This window comes from Aplysia californica, unplaced genomic scaffold, assembly GCF_000002075.1.
Source record: "Aplysia californica isolate F4 #8 unplaced genomic scaffold, AplCal3.0 scaffold00394, whole genome shotgun sequence".
Classification (NCBI taxonomy): Eukaryota; Metazoa; Mollusca; class Gastropoda; order Aplysiida; family Aplysiidae; genus Aplysia; species Aplysia californica.
In genome coordinates, this window is record NW_004797664.1 from 321,312 (window position 1) to 327,508 (window position 6,197).

Genomic DNA, 6,197 nt, shown 5'->3' on the forward strand with positions numbered 1-6,197 from the left:
AGAGAGAGAGAGAGCGAGAGAGAGAGAGAGAGAGAGAGAGAGAGAAGAGAGAGACGACATTGACCTCATTGCAGGTCATGCAAGGTACTTCCTCATTTTGAAGTGATATTTTATAAGTTACCAATCGTTGCCCTCACTCTTTACCTTGCTGCTCATGCAGTTCTTTTTTATTTTTTTTATCTCCACAGACCCTTATTTTCTTGGTTTAGTATAAGCTGCAAGGTACATGTAATGAGTATTGCTTCAACAAGCTGTCTTTATAACCTGAGGTTTGGTCTCACAAGTTTTAGAAATAAATGAAGTTTGAAGGTTACAATTATTACGTGAGTCACCGCTTTGTTTTGTTTTTTAATTGACAAGTATTGTGTCACGTCACAGTACAAGGAAATGCACTAGAAGACGTCGAATCCTTCTGCTATCTTGGGCGCATAATTGACAGAGGAACAGGCGCTGACCTTTTTCGCCCGTTTTTTTTAAATGCTATTTTCACACACTTTTACCCGTTTTTCTTCTGTATCTTATTCGATTTTAATGTAACTTTCACAGAATGTTAACACACCTATTTCTAGAAACTGTCTTAATGAATTTTTTTTTAAATTGGGAGGCAGCTTTGTTAAAAGGCGTCAGAAAGTGATGTTCCCCCTCTCTTTCAATCTTGCAATAAGCCGATTTTTTAAAGTGCCGTAAAATGAAAATTAAAGCAATTTATACCAAAAGTTCCTCAAGACAATTTTTAGATCTGTCGTTTTCCTATGTACATGCCAAATTAAAAGTGTTTGAAATAAAGACAAATAAGTCAAACCAAGTGAAGTGTTGTCTCTTATAATGCTATTGTACTGTCTTTTTTTTTGGTTTAAATAATTTATTCAGGATCAAGAAGTATCCAAATACGATAATATTGTATTACAGATCAATATTTTATACACAGAGCGATAGATAGCGTAGGATATGACATAGTATCATAGACATTTTGAGGAGGTTTAGTGTGGTTTCGGGTGGCTACGGGTGGTTTTTGCGTGGATTAGGGAGGGTTCGGTTGTTTTTGGGAGGCTCCGGTATAAACAAGTACCCCATGAAAAATGAGCTTAAATCACACTGGTCGGATTTCAAAAGTATGAACAGCCATAGTTCTTCATGAACATTGTCAATAGAGGGTGTAGCCACCCTGTTTGATCAAACACTCTGTACAGCGTCGACTCATGGACAGCCCATGCCTTCGAGGAACTTGTTGCGGTAGGCTCTGCACTCCTGGACGAGGTAGCCCAAGAGTTGTTAAATGTTTTGTGCAGGAGGGTGGTTGTCCATTATACACCGTCAATGTGATCCCAATTATGGTCTCTTTTGAGTTTAAATCCGGACTACAAGCTGGTCAGTCCATGCGGGCGACAGCTCGCTGCTGCAGGAAGTCCCCCACGATGCGTGCGCGATGTGGCGCGGCGTTGTCGTCCTGCAGTACAGCCTGGGGTCCAGTCTGCTGCAGGAGAGAAACAGCAAGGGGACGCAGGATTTTGTCCCCGTGCCCTGCCGCAGTCAAATTGCCCTGTATATGCTACAGGGGGGGGGGGGGTGTCCTGTGGTGATCTGAGAAGCCTCCCCATACTAGAACAGACCCTCACCGTAGGGCGCCACCTGCTGGATGCAGTCAGGGTAGAACCTCTCTCTTTGGCGCCTCCAGACGCGGGCTCGCCTGACTGGGTGCAGCAGGTTGATTTTGGATTCGTCCGACGAAACTACCTGGTCCAACAGACGTCGTGTCCACCGTGAATAGATAGCAGACCACGCAGGGCTAGCTGCTTTGTTGGGCTAGGTGTGCCTTGGCCGCCTGGAAGAGACACGAAAAGCGAACCTGGCTCTACGGAGATGGTTCCTCACCGTCTCCATGCTCACGTGGACATTTGCTGTCATCCGTAGTTTGCCCCTGATGCAGTTTGTGGTGATGGTTCATGACGTCACGGCCTGTCTGACGATGAACCGGTCGATCCTGTCGTTGGTCAAACGAGGCTATTCTGGTTTAGGCCTATCCTGGACCTTCCGGTAGCTCGTCATCTTTCTTGCAGCCTCCATATGACTGACGGGGACACCCCAAGTCGACGTGCAACGACTCGGAATGTGGAGCCATCTTGGAGCCAGCCAAGGGCTCGTCTTCTGTTGACACCAGGCAGCGAGCGTCTTTGGACCATCGTGTTGTAATGAAAATGGCTGAAAAACGCTGGTTTATAAAGGGTTGCAAGATAGCGATATTCACAGCAAAGACATCTGTTCAGCACGTGCCAAGCTCAGTTTTAGCAATAAGCTCCTATGCCAATATTGCTGAGGCACAGAAATGTAGCCCATTTTTCAGGCTTTTCGGCTGTGTTTTGGCATTCTCCGCGGGATCACTGTGAAGCTCGTGTGGGTACATTTGCTGTACATGCAAACTGTGTCTGGTTTCCAGAACGTGTGCCAAGTTTGGTTGACTTAACTTAACGGGTTTGCGAGATATTGAAGTTTAGATTGGACAGGTGAAAACACAAGTTGTTCCTTGACTTTTTTGTGCGAGTTTAGTATAATTTATTGAAGAATTCTCTAGAATACAGCTAACGTGCGTTTACAAAAAATATTGATCTGTTAAAACAAACTGATACAAGTCATTGTGCAAAAGCAGGAGAGTCTATTTTCGATAGTTTAAGAAACATTTGTCAGTAAGTATTTTGGACCGCACTAGAAGTTGATATAAACAGTGTTCGGCAAAAAGACAACAACAAACAAACAAACAACAAACAAACAAACAACAAACAAACAAACAAAAACAATCAACAAAAATTGTCCAACTAGCGGAGAGATGTCAATTTTCTCGATTGTACAATTTTGACGATGGCCTGATTTGCCCACCGCGCCACACAACAGGCTCCCAAAGTCCAACCCCTCGTCAATCGTTGCGGGAGGTGGGAACGGACAAAGTAGGGTTTGGAAGAGATGTATGGTGTGAGTTTTACTCACGTGACCGCTACAGTAGCCAAGAAGACCATCCCAGGTCACCCTGAAACGTCCGGCTAACGGGCTTTGGTGAAACCACGACAGGCCTAGCAAGCCGGTGGCGGATTATTTATTGCTAAAGAAAATCATGGGAGAAAGAAACGGACCCACCAAAACGGAAAACGACCCGGAAACGGAAAAGGACAACGAGAAAGAACGAGCGCTTGGAACGTTTGTGGAATCAAAGACAAAGAGCCAGAAGTTATTGACTTCATGAAGAGATAGAGAATACCGGTGATCGGAATTTCAAACTGCTGAGGAAAGGGAACTGGAATCTAACAGATCCATGAGGACTACGTCCTGATTTGGAGTTGCGGGGACGGGACAACTAGGGCAACACATGGTGTAGGTTTTATTCTACACCCGGATACAGCAAAGAATGTGTTGGAAACAGAGTTTATCTCGGAGAGGATCATCCAAATCCGAGTAAGGGGAGAACAAAAGATCTCAAACTTCATCCAAACTATGCACCTTGCAATGACTCCTACTGCGAAGAACAAAAAGAGGAATTCTTTTGAGAAGATTGCATACACCATAAGCACAGTCCCAGACAGGGAAGAGCTTTTTGTCATAGGAGATTTCAATGGAAGAGTGGGTAAGAGAAGAACACCTTGGGACCAGTACCTTGGCCAACACAGTACAGCGACATTAACACCGAGTGCAACTACAACGAGGAACAGCTATTAGCACTGTGTGCAGAATACAAACTGTGGATTATAAACACCTTTTACCAACACAGACCCTATCAAAAACAAAATTGGTACAGATTGAACAATCTGAATGTATCATCACTGATAGATTTCATCTTGACAAGAATAGAAGAAAGGGGAAAAGTCACGGACGCGAGAGCCATACCAAATACCAGTCCTGGACACTGACCACAGCCAGTTATCTTATTTACAAAGCAGCGGAGTGAAAAAACGAGGAAAAGGAAGAGGAAAGGAACAGACGGACAGATCAACTTAAGAAAACTCCCGAAGGAAGAAGTACAACAGGAAATGAAGACAGAAGTCACACAGAAGCTGAAAAGTACACAGCTCAGAAATGACAGCAGAAGAAACATGGTCAGTGTTGAAGACCACGCTGACAGAGACACTCCGTAAAGCCTGCGGTACAAAGAACACCGGAAGAGGGCAGGTAAAGCACACAGTGTGGTGGAATGACACAGTAAAGGAGGCCATCAAAGAAAAGAAGCAGTTGTACAAGACATGGGTAAAATCTAAGCTAGATGAGGACTATATGAAACACAGACTTGCAAGACATCATAGCAAGAGGATAGTGAGATGTTCCAAGGAACAGTCATGGAAGGAATATGGCGAAATATTAAGTGAACTGTGCAAACATTCGCCACGACAGTTCTACCAAAGTGTCAAAGTAATGAGACTACGAGACGAACCATACAACCCAACAACAGAAACCCACTCTGTGAAGACGACAGCATCAAAAACAGATGGCAGGAGTATTTCAGGGAACTGCTTTACCCAAGCAGACAAGGAAACACACAGGGCCAATTTCAACCACGATACACAGAAGAAGAAGAACCAAACATCTTAAGATCAGAGGTACAGCAGGCACTGAAGAATAGCCCAAGGAACCAAGCAGCAGACATTGATGGCATTACAACTGAAGCCATCCTGGCAAGTGGAGAAACAGAAATCACCTGGCTGACCGCATTGTTCCAAAAGGCATGGAGGGAGAGGAAAGTCCAAGAAGACTGGAGGCGTGCATTTGTGATACCAATCTGGAAGAAGAAAGGCAGCAAGAAAGACTGCAACCCTACTGAGGAATTTTCCTTTTGAGCCACACAGGAAAGATGTACGGAAAGATCTTGGAACAGCGTACAAGGCACAAGGTGAAACCATTACTGAGTGAGGCGAAGATGGGTTTCAGAAAAGGAACAGGGTGCACAGACGCTATCTTTGCTCTACGACAACGGGGTGAAAGAACAATTGCATACAACAAAGAACTGAATCTTGTTTTTGTAGACCAGGAAAAAGCGTTTTATAGAGTGGATAGAAACAAACTGTGGCAAACACTTGAAGAGTACTGCATTAGGGGACAATTGTTGGACAACATCGGAGCCGTCTATACCAACAGTATGAGCTGTTTATAATATACATGGACAAAATTACAAAAGAAGCAAACGCCAACCCGATAAACCTGAATGGGATGCTGTTTGCGGACGATCAAAGCCTGGCATATGAGAAAGAAGAGCAGCTTCAAGAGCACACAGACAGGCTGAATACACAAAGTGAAAAGCTCAACATGAAGATCAGTAGAAGCAAAACAGAGACGATGAAAGTCAGCAGAACACCTGTCAACCTTAACATCACCATCGACGGAAATCCGCCGAAACAAGTTAGCGAGTTCTGATATCTTGGTTGCATATTTTCAGAAGACAGACGTCTCAACTAAGAAATTGAGACGAGAGTACAAAAGGCTAACAACGTCAGCTACCAGCTTGCCCCACTCCTCAAACATCCTAACATCCCCATTGAGACTAAAGCCAAGCTCATTAACTCTATCTTCATCCCCATCCTGACCTACCAGTACCAGACATGGACCCTGACCAAAAGTCTGGAACATAAGATAACCACCTGCTATATGGGGTGTCTAAGGAGAGCTGTCAACAAAACCAGACGGGACATGGTCAGAAACACCAAGATTACAGAAATGGTGAGAACAACACCTGTTCTCCACTACATCCGAAGGCAAACAATTAGGTGGTTTGGACATCTCACACGTATGGCACCTAACCAGCTTGCCAGTAAAGCCTACTACAGGAAAGTGTCAGGATACAAAGCAAGAGGAAGACCAAGAAAGACCTGGATATAGGGTGTGAAGGATAACATTAGAATATTCAATATCCAACCAGCCAGGCCATCAAACTTGCTAGAGACAGGAAGCTCTTTCTCCCCTCGACGCCCTAGAGGTACAACAAGAGGGCGGATAAAGTAAGTAAAGTAAGTAGCCACACAACAAGATAGGAAAATAAAATGTAAACTATTTCCAGTCTATGTTTTCCTAACAATCTGGTTGAAACATACGTTCTTTTCTCCAGTCGTTGTCTCGTTGAGTGTCTTTCTCACGGGGAGTTGTCTCTCGCTGTGTGCCTTTGTGGTGGATGAGTTGTCTCTCGCTGTGTGCCTTTGTGGTGGATGAGTTGTCTCTCGCTGTGTGCC

At 44.4% G+C, this 6,197-nt stretch overlaps 1 protein-coding gene across 1 annotated transcript in view; it reads right to left on the bottom strand.

Annotated features, from left to right (window-relative positions):
- LOC101854591 overlaps positions 1-6,197 on the bottom strand; it is a 20,900-nt gene extending 14,703 nt beyond the window's left edge. The window contains exon 1 of the mRNA XM_005103878.2: positions 6,063-6,197. The gene's annotated coding sequence lies outside the window, so the exon portion shown is untranslated. The remainder of the gene's footprint in view (positions 1-6,062) is intronic.